Here is an 18,665-nt window from a genome sequence, read left to right on the forward strand (position 1 = left end):
GACTGGCTCAAACAGAACTAAAAAGTACACCTGAAACTAATAAAATATTTTATGTCGATGGTAATTAAAAACAAAATAATTTTTAAAAGAAATTAAGAGATAATTACCAGATGAGTAACTTTCTGATGATTAACTCAGCAAGCATAATACAAATATGTGGTAGGGTCTTAAATGTCTCAAAGATCTTAAGCATAATTAGGTATTCAAAATTTTATTGTCCTAAATTAAATACCATATAACATGGTAAATTACATTAAATAATAAATTCAAACTATATTGCATTTAAGTGTATAATCTAAAAGCACATTAACCTAAAGTTTTTGTTTGAAAATATACCTTTATGAATTATAACACTTTATCAGAAATTAAAGTATAATTTAATATTTAATATGACTTTGAGTTCAGATTCAGTGTGGGTAATTAAAAAATTGTGGTCTTAATGCATAAATGACTTCACATGGCAACACACACTATCATTTTCAAGGACTATTTCTTTTTTGGCAGAATTCAGAAGTGCTGAAAAATGAATAATCTTATGCTATAAACTATATAATCACGCAAAATACTTTAGTACCAAAATTTCATTCTTAATAAATTCCATATCTGCAATCAAAGACCTCAAATACATATTCGAAGAGTAAGAATTTTCCAAACCACAGATCCCCCAAGAGAAAAATGTGGTTTGACCCTCTGCATTCACAGAAATGAAAAGTGAAGCTCAGGAAGCTTTAACAAGTCAAGCAAAGCTCCTGATATCCAATGGCTGGGAAATGAGCCCAGGGCTTCTGACCTGCGGCCTCCCCTTTCTGGAGATGGGCACAGGGTCAGGATGGCAATGTGTGCTCAAGTCCCGCACAAGCACAGGCTGGTGCATCTGCCCCATATTTTGCCAATCCCTGCTACATATGGCTGTGTTCATAGAACACCCTGGCAACAGGAGAAATGATCACTTTCTACTTCAATTCTTATCACAAAACAGGCTGGAATTAATTCTAGACATTTAATACATTAGTTATAAATAAAGTTTCTGTATTTTTTCTAGTCTATTATTAACTTTTTACATTAACATGGTACATTTGTTATAATAATGAACCAATATTGGTAATTACTATTAATTAAAGTCCATACTTAACTGAGATTTCCTTAATTTTTACCTGTCCTTTTCTGTTTGTTTCAGGATGTCATCTAGGATACCACATTATAAGTAGCCCAGTTTTTACTAGTTCAATACTGTGTGTGTGTGTGTGTGTGTGTGAGAGAGAGAGAGAGAGAGAGGATGAGTGGGAGAGAGAGAATATAAATATCTCTCTTCTTTTCAGCCAATTAAGAAGTTTTCAGCAAACTCCTACTAATTACTGTTCTTATAGTCTTTAAAGTAAAAGAAAAGGTTATATGTTAATGAAGTAATCCAGAGTTTTAATTATGAGAAAAACACTGTGGATAAGAGGAAGGTTAGGTTAAAAAAAATTGACATTTGAAGGGACCTAGAAACACGGACTATGATTTGTGGATTAATAAAATCTACCAAGCAAAGAGTTGGGCAGAGTTGTATGAAAATTTAGGGTAATTGCAGGCCGTATACATAGAACTATAGCAATGCAGAAGAAAGAAGTAACATTGTGCAATTTGTCATCATTTATGTTAGGGGCGTCGGCATTTTTAAAATCTGTAGAAATGCAGTTAAGAGTTTCCTTGCCAATATTTATACAAAACATTTTCCAAACAAGACTGACTCATCTTACTCTGAAATGAATAGTTAGATCATAGCAGAGAATGTTAAAGAGTTTCCTTCCCTTATAGACATGCCAAACATTAGACTCTGCCTGAAGCAGTACTATAAATAGGGAAATCAAATGCTAAAAATGTTCTCCAAGTTGCCAAACATAGTTTTTTAGCATCTACTTCCTAGTCCAAATGATTGAGTCTTCCCAAGTTTGAAAGTGAAAGCTGCAATTCACAAAGCAATGCTGTAGTGTACACCAACTAATTAAATAGAAAAGATATTCCACTTATGTATTTTTGTCCTTAGATCATATCCATTGAAATGCTTCCTTAGACTTTCATTGATGTTTTATGAAAGATGGGCTGGATGGAGTTGAAGGATCCCAAAGGTAGCTTATTGATTTTCTTCCCTTGATACATGATTGCCTGCTATGACCTTAGGTTCTCTTGTCTCTCCTTTTCTTAACACAGCCCTACTCAAGGGATGTTGGTGGACATTTCACCCTAACCATTGAGGAAACTCTATATTCTACCTCTAGGTTTGGAGACTCACAAGAAAATTTGGAGAAACCTGTAATGAGCAAATCAATTTAATTTTGTTTAACCCATGTCTCCAAACATATCTGACATAAGTAAAACCTTTTTTCTCCTCTAGGGGCATGGTGGGGAGCTGCAGCCATGAACACCCCCGAGCACACTGTGGGAAGTGCTGGGTTAAGGCAAGGCCTCCAGAAGGCAGCTGTCTCCATACCATGGCAAGTGGGAGGGAACAACGGTCAACGTCCATCTCACTGACACATCAGCCAGAAGACTGGCCTCTGCCAATGCTGGCAAGTTGGGCAACATCACCGTCCTCAGGACCATTGTAGGTCAATAGGTACAGGGCCCACCCAGTGAAAAAGGTGTTGAGGGAAGGACCAGCAACCACCATCTGCCTTTCTGCAGTGCTACTGGGGAGACCTGATGCAGGCGTGCCACCCAGCACAGCTCCTCCTACAGCCATGGGCTGCAGTGCTTCGGATCTGTGGTCACCACACAGTAGTCTTCTGTACCCACTCTGACTCTAGAAGGGCAGAAATTACAAAGTCTGCTTCTGCTGACAAGCTGACAATATAACATGGTCTGTGTACATGTGTGGGGATGGCAGGGTGTTTCTAGACCCCAAAGGGACATGGCAATCAGGCGAGCTCTGATGCGATGCAGGAGGTCCCTGTGGTTGAGCACATGAAGCCCTAACCCTAGACTCTGGCACAGATGACCCCAGTGCCAGTGCTGTCTACCCTAACTGCCTGTGGGACCTTGCACAAGTTACCCTCTCAGTGCTCATTTCCTTTTCATAAAAATAAGCATAATAATAGTAGTAGTAGTAGTAGGGAAAATGATTTAATATGTGCAAAGTACTTAGGCCAGTGTTTGTCTCCAAGTACAAAATAAGTGTCTGTTAAGTGAAATTTTGTCATTAGTGTTTACTCCAGTTTCCCTCTATTGCTACATGTTTCCTTTCTTAATAAATAAAGATGACATGTGACACCAGAGAGACAGACCCTCTTGCTTCCCACTTTCAGACACCATGTCTGACTGAGTTATAAAGATAGAAATGCCCAGACTAGGAACTCTGCATTTAGAGGCACATGGTGACTCAGTCACCTGGGAGTTCCCCACTGTTTACTAGCAGGCTGTGGTCACACGCAATGGGGGTCCAGCTTGTCACTCGCACATGCTAATGATCAGGTCTCATGGACAGTAGGTTACTGTGGATTCCAGCAGAACAGGAACAAGAAGTCAGGTCAGGGGCAGGGCTGCCAGAGTCACAGATAGGTCAGCTATCACTCTGCAAACTGTCACCAGGATCTCCAAGGAGCCCCTTACAGGAGAGGCAAACATTGACCCCACATATGCCTACCCCTCAGTTGTTAAAAATCATCAAATAAAAACCACTGTAGGTCTTCTGGCCAAGGTGGAGGCCTAGACAGACACGCGGGGTCTCCCTCCACAACTAAGAAGAAATATAACTACCTCAAAACTAGAGATAACCAGAAGTTCCAGAAAGTAAAGCTGCATGGAAGTCCAACAAACAAAAATATAAAGAAGAAATACTCATCCAGACAGGTAGGAGGGGCGGAGAAGATGCAGTGTGGTGGTGGCAGCAGCAGCAGCAGCAGCAGCAGTGGCAGGCCAGTGCAAAGTGCAGTTACACATTTTAAAGGATCAGGAGGGACACCTGGGGAGCGTTCCAAGCTCCTCATTAGACCACACAGCTCATGGTCCTAGCACTGGGCAAAATTAAGCCTCATTGCTTCTGACTGTGCAAACCAGTGGGGGCTGGAGTGGAGGAAAAAACTGCCAGTCTCTCAGCAGAGTCTGCTTGTTTAAAGGACCCCCACAGTCCTAGAATGTCCACAGACCCACCACTCTGGCAACAACGGCCAGGGCAACAGCTAAAGAGGTGCCAGTCCTATACAGAAGTGGGAGAAGTGCCTGGAAAAGGGGCGAGTGGGGAGCAAGCGACATTGTTCCCTCTCAGACCCCTCTCCCACATACAGAACCACAACGTGGTGAAACGTGTCACCCTGTACTGACAAATACCTAAGGCTCTGCCACTTACAATGTAACAGAGCGACAGCTCCACCTAAGATGCAGAGGCAAAAAAACACAGGAGCCTGTCAAGACGAGGTGATGGAGAAGTATGGCTCAAAAGAGGGAACGAATCAAGGTTCCAGTAGGCGAACTAAACAACAAGGAGATAGCCTAACAAAGGAAGAATTCAAAACACTGATGATAAAGATGCTCATAGGCTTGACAGATATGCTTGAGTACAGCAAACACACAAGAGAAGAAGTGAAAGCTATGCTAAGTGAAACGAAAAAAAATCCAGACATAACCAATGGTGAAGGGAAGGAAACTGGGGTTCAAAAAATGATTTGGAACACAAAGAAGAAAAAAACAGTCAGCCAGTACAGAATGAGGAAACAAGAATTGGAAAAAATGAGGAGAGGCTTAGGAACCTCTGGAACAATTTTAAACGTGCCAACATCCGAGTCAAAGGGGTGCCAGAAGGAGAAGAGGAAGAGCAAGAAATTGAAAACTTATGTGAAAAAATAACGGAGGAAAACTCCCTAAATTTGACTAAAGAAATAGACATACAAGTCCAGGAAGCACAGAGAGTTCCAAACAAGCTAGATTCAAAAAGGGCCACACCAAGACACATCATAATTAAAATGCCAAAGGTTAAAGATAAAGAGAGGATCTTAAAAGCAGCAAGAGAAAAGCAGAAAGTTACCTACAAAGAGGTGCCTATAAGACTATCAGCTGATTTCTCAAAAGAAACTTTGCAGGCAAGAAGGGACTGGCAGGCAGTATTCAATGTGATGAAAAGCAAGGGCTTACAACCAAGATTACTCTATCCAGCAAAGCTATCATTTAGAATGCAAAGGCAGATAAAGTGCTTCCCAGACAAGGTAAAACTAAAAGAGTTCATCATTACCAAGCCGTTATTATATGAAATGTTAAAGGGACTTATTTAAGAAAAAGAAGATCAAAACTATGAACACTAAAATGACAACAAAGTCAACTATCAACAACTGAATCTAAAAAATAAAAACAAAATCCAAATAAGCAAACCAGAATAGGAACAGAATTATAGGTATGGGGATCAGTTGGAAGGTTATCAGCTGGGAGGGAGAAGGGGGAGAAATGGGGAAATGGTACAGGGATTAAGAAGCATAATCAGTTGGTACAAAATAGACAAGGGATGTTAAGAATAATATAGGAAAGGGTGAAGTCAAAGAACTTATATGCATGACTCATGGACATGAACTCAGGGGAGTGGGATTGCTGGAGGAAAGGGAGGTACTGGGCAGAGGGGAGCAAAGGGGAAAAAGTTGGAACTACTGTAACAATATAATCAATAAAATATAGTTTAAAAAAACACCGTAAAGTTAGGTAAAAGAAATGTATCAAATAGATTGAATAATAAAAGGAAAGAGTTCTGCTACACCTGTTAATTTTTCTTTTGTATGTGTGTGTTTACTTAAAAATAACATCATATAAATATATTTTATGTATTTTTAAAAGGTTATACAAATACATCCCTAAAAAAGTTGTCAAATACATTGTAAAAGACTGAGAAATTGAAAAAAATGCATCAGATATGTACAAAGATATCACTGAGATGCTGTAAAAGATCTACTTTAGGCAGGTAAGACTAATCCTTCTACAAGTCACACAAAAAGCTGAGAATGGTGTGCAATAATCTATGACTTACTGTACACTGACATCATCACTCCTGTAATTTTATAAATGTCATTATTTATATGAATAACTCTCATAAAAATATGCAGGGAGTTCTTATGAATACCAGCCAAGATTGGGGAAAATGGAAGTCTCTAAGCATAAGGATGAGAGGCCCTTGAACTTGGCTAGGGATGGCTGCAATGCACGTGCTCTGGGGCAGTTCTGGCGTCCAGTTCACATGCTCTGTCTGTGAACAGAGCAGCCTGAAGCCTGGCAACAGCTTCTGCTCCACTATGGAACACACATGTGTGCATATGTGCACATATGCACAGGTAGCCCCTAGACACATGAGGATATCAGGGAGCAAGGCACCTTGCAGTTCCTGTGCTGGGGAAGGTGGGCAGTGGGGTAAAGGCAGAGCCCTAAGCAGCAGAAACATGGGTTTCAGCCTTGGTGTCCACTTCTGCTGGCAGTTTCCGAGGCTGGTTTACACAGGGCTTTGAACCTTTGCTTGTACACTTGCTGCCTTTCAAGTGCCAAACACCTTGGGCATGGCACCTCCTACACTGTCCCTAGCAGTGCAAATCTCCACTGAAGGTACCTCCTGTCATGTGTCTTTTTCTTCTGTTGCACGCAGTCCACAGTTGCCTCTGTGAATCACTGAATGACATGTGTCAGGCATTTTTCATTTATACCAAAGTGAATGTGATGGCACAGGTAGTGATCGCAAAGCCATTCTCATGAGTTTATAAAGTATTTCTACATGGTCATGATTCTAATTTTGTAACTGCAGGATTAAGATAGGCACACCGCTACCTTAAAGACTTTTTTTCATGTTACATATACATATATAATACAATGTGAAGAAAACGATCACTTAAAGGAAAACTGTTTCCCCAAATTAGGACTTGCATCTACAGTAATGAGAACCTGCTAAATACGTTTTTGAAAAACCATCTCAGCTGATGCAGAGCTGAGCATTTTGAGGCTCCTCACTGCACTGCTCTTTCCCATTGTGTGTGCATAATGCAGATATGCCAGCTGTTACAGTGAACAACATCTTCTCTGTCAGAACAGAGAGTGACCGTATCACAAACCCTCTCAAATGTCCAGCCTTCATCCCCACCACCCCCTCATAAAAGGACAACCAGGCTCAGAAGGAAACCATCCCCATCCCCCTCCTCCTCCAGTCTGGAATCGCCTTTCAGCAAGCTAAAGATCCAGTCATGGCAACTATATGTTAAGCTGCTAAACAGAGAAAGTTGACAAGTTTACTTTCTTTTAAACTGGAGCATATATTTTTGCATTTGTGTATGTGTGTGTGTGTGTGTGTGTGTGTGTGTGTGTGTGCATGGATAGCTTTATCAGGGAGGAAGGAGGTGTTTCATCAGATATAATTCAGGGCTGAGCAAAAACAGTTTTTAGCTACAGACTGAGCAGCCCCAGGAGAACTTCACAGAAATGACACAGAAATTTGTGTTAGAATATTGGCAGCTAATTCATGAATGCTGGAGCTGACTCTGAATTCAACTGCTTCTGTTTAGCTTTTACTCCCGCTGAGCTCATGATTCAGAAAGGAGGCGCCTGAAATTACTCTTCTGAAATGTACAGTATGATGCTGACAGACTTCTCTTTGGTGTATCTGCATGTCTGTCTGTCTGTCACTCACACACACACACACACACACACACACACACACACACACACACACACACACATTCCTTCTCCCCACAAAAGAGGCATTAAAATATGGTCTTCCAAAACATAAACTTCATGGAACATTTGTTACTAATCAATGAAAGTTATTTTCATTAAAGAAGAACATTGATTTCTTTCAAATCTTTCATATTTGCAAGTCTTAGTTGGTATAAAATATTGTAATTCCAGTTTTTCCCCCTTGTGACCTGACTACAGCATATATTTTATCTTAACCTCTAAAAGGACTCACCCAACTCTTTCCTCATAAAAGACAAAATACTTTTTTTTTATAATCAAACCACACTGGCTTTTTTTTTTCCATAAATATGTGGGACAGATTCCTCTTTTCTCTTTTTCCCACATATTTTCAGGCCAGCTCAGCAAATGTCCAGATTCAGATGGCATTCTCCTGGTAACAGCGCAGGGCGCCCAAGAGCCCCGCTTTCTTCCCTCTGTCTTTCTCCCATCACTTTGCTTCCCATTAGACTGAACAGCAGAGCCTTTGTGTGTTCCCACTGCGACTGGCCATTTCTAATGACATGTCCCCTTATTGGTAGAAGGGTAATGTTTACCTTGGAGAAAACTTTGTCCAAATATCTATTCACAATTCTGGCAATGTTGTCCCTCTAAAATGTGGTGGTTAAGAGTTCTCTCTTCCTTCTTGGCCTACAACCAAAGAGAAAGAGAATTATAAAAAAAGGCAGATGGATAAAGGCTGTGAAAGATACTTGTCCAGCTCACTGTAAAAATGCTAGCAAATGTAGGCCAAAATGCTGAGCTGTCTAATAGCTTCCCGCAAAGTAGAAGAAAACTAAGAATAGTGAATAAACCAAAAGTTTTTTTTCCAAAATAACCACCAAGTCAGTCTCATCAAATACATATTAATTACCTGCTCCCTGTATATGTTCCCTAGTTTTATGACAAAGAAATCTATGTTGTTGTAGTAGTACCTGAATTCAAATAACTGTTATCTGAATTTGAGGTAAAACTAGTAGTTTATTTGAAGAGAGGATGTTTTATGCTTTTGGGTAAGGCAAGCTGTGATTTCATTGTGAAATGTCTTATTAAAAGCAGAGTCTTGGGCGCAGCATAGGCTGTGTGACCTGACGGACACACAGATATCTTAGTCCTGAGTTGTTCCTTCATCCATTCCATTGAGGAAATGGAGAAGATGCGAGGATTGGGGGAGACTCAAGATGTCTTCCGTTCATCTTCCTCCTGACTCATCAGTGCCTCTTGGTCCCATCCTGTCATCTGTGGCTCTGCTCTGTTGTCGGTGCCCAGCCTGTCCTCCATCCCTTTCCCTCTCCAGTTCTTGTCCTGTCCTCTAATAAATGTCTTGCACTGAACCTCTCTTTTAGGTAAGACACCATGATAGGTGCTGTGTGAGAGGGAGAAGAGGAGGGGGTAGAATGAGTGAATGAATGAATGAGTGAATGTGCTTATATTCTAAGGAGAACATCCTGGCTGTTGACTGAGATTCACAACTTTCCAATTATTTCAAGAGACTGAGGTACAACTCCTGATTTGCAATATAAAACACTGAGCAGAACATGAGCCTTCTAGACGTGCATCTATGATGTTTTTTTACTAGGACCACATATAATCATCTTAGACTGAGTGCCGCCTTCTTCCAGAGTCATCAGATTATTTGCATTATCTAGAGATACATCTGCTATTTCCCTGAGAGTATCAGCTTTTTGTTGGCTGATGCATTCAGCTACATTATTTTTTTTGTTCTTAATAAATCTAAAAATATCAGAACACGACACAACTCTGGTTTTTTTCACTGTCTTCATGCAAACTAAGAGGGCAGAGTCCTTACTGGGAAAAGCTTGACAGACACAAGCCATTCATTAGATTTCAAATCACCCTTCTGAAACCCTGTCATACAGAGATATTTAGAGGTGAATTCCAACTGCATAGCTCTCTACTTCCCCATGTCATCACGGTTAATCCCAGAGAATGCTCCTAAATTCATTAGAAATATGAGCAAGATTTCATTATCTAAATCAAATTCCTGCAGTAGAAAAATAAAATAACTTTAAAAATGCTAAATCTTATTACTATGTATTAGAAATAATACGTTTGCTTTACTAGATAGGAGTAAATAGTCTAATTTAAGAATTGAACACATGATATGACAGTAAATTTAATAAACCTAAAAGTGGTACATAATTTTGCATTTTCAAAATTGCATATCATGAATTAAAAGTATTCCAAGGAAACAAGGTAATGAAGACACTGTGGTCCTGGCATATGATAGACATATAGATCAATGGAATGGAACTTAGCCTCCAGATTAAGCCCATATACCTATGCAAACTGAGTTTTGACAAAGATGCCAAGACTTTTCAATGGGGAAAAATAGTCTTTTCAACGGAAGGTTCTGGGACAAGATTTTTCTGCAACACAAAGAATTAATTTGGATCCTTAACTTCATTTTAAAAAGTTATGTAAAAATTTAATAAATTTGAAAACATTTATTCTTAAAGGTATATGTACCCCTATGCTCATTACAGCATTATTCATGGTGTCCAAGACATGAAAACAACCAAAGTGTCCCTCAACAGATGACTGGATAAAGAAGATGTGCTACATATATACAATGGAATACTACTCAGCCATAAGAAAAGATGAAATACTGCCATTTGCAACAACATGGGTAGATTTTGAGAAAATCATGCTAAGAGAAATAAGTCAATGGAAAAAGTCAAGTATCATGAGTTCACTCATATGTGGGATAGAAAACTAAAGGCAAGAAGTGAACAAATAAGAAAAACAAACAAACAAAAACTTATAGACACAGACAGTAGTATGGTGGTTTCCAGAGGGAAGGAGAGTGAGAGGGTAGTAAAGGGTAAAAGGGGATGGAGGAAGATTTGACTTTGGGTGGTGGGCACCCAGTGCAATATACAGATAATGTATCATAGAAATGAACACTCAAAACCTATATAATTTTATTAACCAGTGTCATGCCAATACATTTAATTTTAAGAAGTTAATATAAAGACCACATAAAATAGAGACCACATACTATAGAGACCATATTAAAATGTTACAAAATGGATCAAATAAACTTAAGAGCTGAAATTAAAAAACTCTTAGAAGAAAATAAATGGGTAAATTTCATGAGTTCATATTTGGAGTTTCAAATATGACACCGAAAGCATAAGAAACAAAAGAAAAAACAGATTTGTTGGACTGTATCAAAATTGAAAAGGTGTGTACTTTAAAGATCCGATTCAGAAAGTGAAAAGACAACCTAAATAATGGGGAAAATATGAGCAAAACATACCTGATAAACTTTTATCTTCAATATATAAAAAACCCTTAATAATAAGATAATCCAACCAAAAACAGGCAAATAATCTGAATATACATTTCTCCAAATATACAATGGCCAATATGCACATGAAAAGATACTCAGCATCATTAGTCATCAAGGAAATACAGATCAAAATCAGAATGAAATCCACTTCATATCCACTAGGATGGCTATAATCAAAGCATAAGATAGTAACAAGTGTTGGGAAGGATGTGGAGAAATCAGAATCCTCATACTCTGCTGATGGGTATGTGAAATGATATTGCCACTTTGAAAGCAGTCTGGTTGTTTCTCAAACAGTTTAATGTAGGAGTTACCAGTGGACCCAGTATTTCCACCCCTAGGTACATACCAAGAGAAATAAAAACATGTCCACACAAAAACTTGTACATGTATTTCATAGCAGCATTATTCCTAAGAGCCCTGAAGTGGAAATAATACAAATGTCCATCAGCTGGTGAGTGGATAAACAAAATGTGGTATATCTATATAAAAAAAATCATTTGGCTACAAAATAGGATGAAGCACTCATACATGTCATAACATGAACAAACCTTGAAAACGTGCTGAGAGAAGCTAGTCACAACCCCCCCCCCCACATATTGTATGGTTAAATTTACTTGAAATGTCCAAAATGGGCAAATATGTAGAGATAGAAAGTAGACTAGTGGTTGCCTAGGGCTGGGGAAGACAAAGATGATAGCATTGGGGTGTAGGGTTTCTTTTTAAGGTAATGAACGTGTTCTAAAATTGATTGTGCTGATGGCTGCATATCTCTGTGAATATACTAAAAAACATTAAATTGCACAATTTAAATGGGTGGATTGTATGGTATGTGAATTATATCTCAATAAAAGTGTTACAAAAAATATTCTATCGCATGTGAACATTTTAGTGTCAGTCATTTTTCAGGTGACTCTTAAAGACAGATGGCAAATGCAAGTGTAATTTTAGCTGGAATCACTGGGGTCATTGCATGGACTCATGATTGTCTGGTTCCACTGCAAACTGTCATGTTCTGACAGAGAGCACCTGGATACAATTCTGCATGGACCAAGTACTCCTTCAGATCCCCTTCCATCCATGACTCTCTGTCTTTAAGTGTGGACAGCAGCTAATGATTACAAACGAGTATTGATCCAATTAAATAGAAATCCTGTGCTTTCAGTGTTGATTTCTTTCTCTATTGATGGAATGTTAGGATTTCTGAAACCAGATATGACTGCCCCTCACTGCATATACTAGGCCAGTGAGATGCCAAGCTCAGCACTGTTTATTTTGTTTGTTTGTTTTTACCTATTTTTGTGACTGACATTTTTCATGAGGACCATTTGCAAGTTCTAAACATGGAAGATGACATTTGTAAGGAGGCTCAAACAAGTGAACTCTGATAATTCAAGATGCATTTTGTCAACTAACCTGAAGCCTTGTCCTAGCTAAAGCAACTCAGAAGAACTGAAATAGAGTTCAATTTCTTGGTCACTGGGCCTCCGAGGGATGGGATGTGCACCTGACACATGGCCTGGCCCACTCTCCAGCTGATGCTGTTGAGGAGAGGCCCCAGGATAGGAGCGCTTGTTTCAAACTTATGCATTACAGTCCCTTCTGGGGAAGCAGTCGTGATGTCTCTGGTCTCTGAGGAGATAAATACAGGGACTTGGGAGCACAGTCTCCAAATTCATGTTTGACTTTTAAAAACCATACTTGGAGGCAAGATAGCCACTCAATATGAGACTAGAATTATGAAACTCAATTAACATTAAGATTTCAAAGAAACCTAAAAATGATCTATAAACCAACCCCATTTGATACTTGAATTCCCTCTACAATGTCTGTGACATCCAGTTTACAAGAGCAATGTCAAAAGGACTTGGTTCAACATAAATTAACAGTACTGAGTTCTGAATGAATCACAGTGCTTAACACATAAAAGTCACTCAATATTTATTCACTGATGTAGTCAATTAATTTTAAAAAATCAGAGTATACTCAAGGATACTGTTATAACTGTCCTCACTGCAGTATCTGAAGACAGAGAGAAATAGAATTACAGGTTGCTCACAATCTGCAAATTACCATAGCAGTATATCACACATGCAAATGCCAACCAAGTAAACACTTTCCTTTATCCATATTGTAATGGAAACAAACCAGTAAACAAAGCTGAGACTCTGAACGTTCCCAGAAGGAACTTCTGTTAGATTTCAGCTTGGATAAGGAAAGTTCTTTGACATCCTAGGAGATTGGTGGCTTCAACCTAATTTGGGCCCTGATTCCAAGTTCTAGAACCATGCAGAAAAAGTCTGATAGTTTCATTACATGGCAACCTTTCAAATACTCGAAGACATTTATTTTTAAAAGTTACCCTTCTCCTGTTTTGAGCCTCTTTTTCTTCATTTCAAAGAATACAGTCTTGACTGTCACCTACCATAACTCAAAGGAGCACAAATGCTGTAAGGAGAACAGAGCTGAGCCATGGCCAGGGAAAGTTTGCTTCAGCTACAAAGTCCAATGTACAGAACAAGCACAATACCCACTGGACAAGGTATCCTTGACCTGATGTAGGAAACAGTCCTTATCTGAGTTTTGGCAATGGTGGTGGGGAATTTTGGGGCCCCATCTATTGCAGAGAGGCAAAGTTATGAGGCAGGAGCAATGGGCTGGTGAAGTCAGGACAGTGGTCCATTACTATCCTGAAGGTTTGGTCACAGCAACAGAATCTGGCTACTGGGGTGTGACTTGGGGTAAGAGCCACAATTCTTGAGAAGACCTTTTGGCAAGACTATGACAGATGATGGAACCAAAGTAGATACCCAGCTCCAAACACTTAGACATACAGGAAGAGAAAGAGCTGAAACTTGGAAGGTAAAGGAGTAAGTACTGTGGGAACCTGAAAGTTATTCCTGGGACATTAGGTTCTACCTCTGTGTGGCAATAAAGGCCATTGGAATGCAGTGGTGGTCATCCCAGTGGTCAGCACTGGGTGCTTACCATCTCATCATGGGAGATGGAAATTCAATGAACAAGTTCAGCCAGCATTGAGCAAGATACTGCTGGGAGTAAGGCACAGAAAGAATATTGGTGTTCTGACCCGCTGGACTCAGGAGAGGGCAAGATGATGCATGTGAGAGGAACACATGTGGAGGGAACAGTAAAGGCATCAGGAGACATACTGGGGACTGACAAGTCCACTTCGTGGTTGTTCTCTTCCAGTGATCAAGCTCAAAGACATTTCTCTGGTTGAAGCAGCTCTTTCCTCAGTGGACAGCAGACAGGACACTTTCTTCAGTCCAGATACTACATTTACTTAGAAAGCCCGAGATCACAGAAGCTTTTTCTACCAGCTATATTACACTGTTGCTGTACATGAATCTTATAGTTGACTAACGCAAATCTAAATTTCTTCTATATATGATGGTCAGCCACCTCTTTCCTCACTGCTTTGTTATGATTTAATAGGTGTTTTTATCAACCCTGTGACATTTCTGTCTCTTGGAGTTGGGTCACTGCATTAAATGTCAAGATGTTCTTGAACTCTGTTTCTCTCATGTGTTATTATATCAACAACCTCTTTCAGTCTTGAGCTGCGATGTCTTTTCCCCAAGTGAGGTCTAATGTTGACTAGAACAGAGTTAGGTTCAATTATGAAAGTCTTCCTCCAGGAAGAGAGCAATTTATTAATCAATTCCCTCTGGATATATTTTCCAACCCAGTTATTAATCCAGCTCATTATACACATCCCCTCTTTATCCAAATAATAAATGTTAGCAATTTACTACTAAAAATCAAACATATGTATAAACTAACGCATGTGATTTCTTATTAATCCTTCTAAATTCTAAGATGGGTTTAATAAATTGTCCATACAATAGAGATCAACCTTAAAACAGAGACATTTCCTTCCATTAAACTTTCAATATTCAGTCCTTCAGAGTAATTATGCAAGAGAACGATATTAAATATACTCAGTAGCACCACAGTTAAAGAGGCAGTAAGACAATGTGTATAGGCTATGGCATACCTGGAAATATGAAAAAACATTACTGGGTCTATCCTTCCTCCTCCTTCTGGCATTCTCATGTTGCTCAGGCTGCACTTCTCTCCCTGCTAAGCTCCCTCGTAGGTAGTTTCTGGTGTTTTTCCTAGCTGGTTCTCCTAGCTGCTGTCATTCACACATCCATCCTCCCCAGTATTTCCTGTGTTAACAGATCTTCCTGTCACTGATGCCTCCTGCTTCATTTCTCACACTCTGACAGCTGCAGCTCCAATATATGCAAAACAACACTCCATTAAGAAAAGTGTTTTCTAGGTTTTGAAAATTTCTATATTGTGAACTGAAAAGTGAAAGAGGCATGACAGGACAGTCCTGAACTGCCAAGGAGAAGCAACTATGTAGATAAAATGAAGGTAAAAATTTTAAGCATAAAAAAAATTATGACACTGGGGAAATAATTCCCCTCAAATTCTTTTCAATGGTGCAGTTGAACGAAAAGAATCCCCTTTCTAAGAAGAACATGTTTTTCTTTCTTTTTTATTATTTTATTTTATTTATTTGTTTTTAGAGAGAGGGGAAATGAGAAAGAGAGGGAGAGAAACATCAATGTGTGGTGTCTCTCACGTGCCCCCAACTGGGGACCTGGCGTGCAACCCAGGAATGTGCCCTGACTGGGAATCAAACCAGCGACACTTGGTTCTCAGGCTGATGCTCAATCCACTAAGCACAGCAGCCAGGAAGAACATATTTTTCTTGAGAGTGATGAGCAAGACACAAAGGAGCAGCTTCCTGGCTACAGAACTACATTTTTTTTTGTCTGCCATCAACAGGTGTTGCCACGGTAACCATCCTGTAGTTGAGAAGTAGTAGAGGTAAGAAAATATATATAAAACATCACAGCAGGGGAAATAAGAAAGGTGTACAAAACTAACCTCAGACCTTAGAGAATGAACAGCCTGATACCTGCCGGCCATGTGTCAGGTGTTGATGTTTGAATACGATGATGCAGGGGACAACAGTGTGGTCCTTCAGGAGCCAGGCAACTCCCAGTGGGACCTCAATTTATCTTAGATGGTAACTTATATCCCCTCCCCAGTCCCATGTGTGTAATTTAGCTTTTTGATGACTACAGGGGGGAGAGTTGCAGTTGTGTACTCTTACGTCTGGAAACTTCTAGAAAGTGAAGGTATATTACTGAATGACTTTCTTACTTTACTTCTACCTCCAGCAGGTAGTAAATTTGGTGACAACTTTTCTGTTTTCTTCCTTCAGATGCAGAAGCTAAGTTTTGCATCTTTGCATGCTATGAATTAATGAAATAATTAATAGCTCTTTCTTCCTGTGAACAAATACAACCAAAATATGTAGCCCTGGTATTGGAAAGAACTTAGGAGCCTGGCTAGGATTAGAACCCCATGTCTATGGTTATCCATCCATGGCTCACTGCTTATCACAGTATCTCATGTATTTAGCATCAAAATATGGGGTGTAGCAGAAAAAAAATGTATCCATACTTTAATAGCAGGTAACTTGCTGAATTCTTCTTTGTTTTAGATTTAACCATTGAGAAATAATGGCTGAAACCAGCTAAAGTTTGGAACAAAGAAAATTTATTTTCAAGTGCTACTGGAAGTATGAAAACACGGTAGAAGTGCAAAGACAGGACTGATGGCGTGGTGCGGCTTATCCGCGCATGCATTAATTGGCCCTTTCTTTTTTGCAGGTACTGTAACTGGTGCCACTTACTTGAATTTACCGCAGGAATCAGCCATGCCACATATTCATGAAGATTTTCATGATGAGGACTTTTATTTCCAACAAGATGGAGCACCTCCACTTTACCATCGTGATTCAAGGGCCTATCTTAATGAGAAGCTGCCAAACAGATGGATCGGGTGACGAGGTCTTGTAGATTACCCTGCACATTCACCAGACCCCACAGCGTTCACCAGACCTCACAGCACTAGACTTTTTCCTTTGGGGATTTCTCAAGAATAACATTTATACTAAAAAACCTGAAACCATTGATGAATTACGAGTAGCCATTGAAAGAGGATGTGTCCAAACACCAAATGAAATGATTCTTGATGTTTTTGATTCCGTTGCTTTGCGTTGCCAGCAATATCTAAACCAGAATGGTCATAAGTTTGAAAGCAGGCATTAAGTATAAAAAAGTACACTCATGTAGTTTATTGTGAACATTGAAAGAAAACTGTATGCTAATAAATACAGACTTCATAATCATTAAAATTGTGAATACATTTTTTGCGACATTCTGTATATTAGCACCATGAATGACAACACAATAATGATCATTTCTGGAACTGAATTCTGTACCCTTATATTATAAGCTACTTGTTGGTGACCCCCCCACCAAAGAGCACACTCCATCCCCTTATTTACCCAGCATTTCATTGTTGTTCAAAGGAGCACTCCACTACTCACTTCAGAAGCACATATACTAAAATGGGAATGATGCAGAGAAGATTAGCATGGCTCCTGCACAAGGACGATGTGCAAATTCATTAAGTATTCCATATTTTTTACTACATTAGCATGAAAAAGGACATAGACACTATGAATAATAACCAGGTAGAAATGGAGAATATAATATCTGAAATGAAAACTACACTAGAAGGAATTAAAGCAGACTAGATGAAGCAGAAGTTTGAATTAGTGAGTTGGAAGGCAAGGTAGAAAAAAAAATAGAACAACAAAATGAAAAAAGACTCAAAAAGAACAAAGATAGTCTAAGGGAGCTGCAGGACAAAATGAAACATAAAAATATCTGCATCATAAGGATATCAGAAGTAACAGAAAAGAAGCAAGGGATAGAAAACCTGTTTGAGCCCTGGCTGGTATGGCTCAGTGGATTGAGTGCTGGCCTGTGATCCAAAGGTCACTGGTTCGATTCCCAGTCAGGGCATATGCCTGGGTTGCTGGCAAGGTTCCTAGTTGGGGGCATGCAAGAGGCAACCAACTGATGTTTACTTCCCTCTCTTTCTCTCTCCCTTCCCCTTTCTCTAAAAAAAAGAAAGAAAGAAAGAAAGAAAGAAAGAAAGAAAGAAAGAAAGGGAGGAAGGAAGGAAGGAAGGAAGGAAGGAAGGAAGGAAGAAAGAAAGAAAGAAAGAAAGAAAGAAAGAAAGAAAGAAAGAAAGAAAGAAAGAAAGAAAGAACGAAAGAAAGAAAGAAAGAAAGAAAGAAAGAAAGAAAGAAAGAAAGAAAACCTGTTTGAAAAAATGACAGAAAACTTCCCTAACTTGGTGAAAAAAAAAAGCCAGGCAAGTTCAGGAAGCATAGAGGGTCCCAATCAAGATAAAGCTGAAAAGGCTGACTCCAATACATCACAATTAAGATGGCAAAATTTAAAAACAAAAAGAGAATCTTAAAGGCAGCAAGGGAGCAACACTAATAACATACAAGGGAGCTCTGATAAGGTTGTTAGCTGATTTTTCAACAGAAACACTACAAGCCAGAAGAGACTGGCCGGGAATATTCTAAGTAATGAAAAGCAAAGACCTGCAACCAAGACTACTCCATCCATCAAGGTACTCATTTAAAATGGAAGGCAAACTAAAGAGCTTCCCAGACAAAAAAAAAAAAAAAAAAAGGCTAAAAGAGTACATCTCTACCAAACCAACATTGCAAGACATGCTAAAGGGACTGCTTTAAGAAGAATATATATATATG

General features: G+C 39.2%; 1 non-coding gene across 1 annotated transcript; it reads left to right on the forward strand.

The window, feature by feature from the left end:
• Nucleotides 1-17,412: 17,412 nt before the first annotated feature.
• Nucleotides 17,413-17,519, forward strand: LOC150004577 (U6 spliceosomal RNA). The gene has a single exon (XR_016512483.1). It is a non-coding gene; the product is annotated as a U6 spliceosomal RNA (small nuclear RNA).
• Nucleotides 17,520-18,665: the final 1,146 nt, after the last annotated feature.

Source organism: Furipterus horrens, unplaced genomic scaffold (assembly GCF_987537825.1).
Source record: "Furipterus horrens unplaced genomic scaffold, mFurHor1.1.pri manual_scaffold_7, whole genome shotgun sequence".
Classification (NCBI taxonomy): Eukaryota; Metazoa; Chordata; class Mammalia; order Chiroptera; family Furipteridae; genus Furipterus; species Furipterus horrens.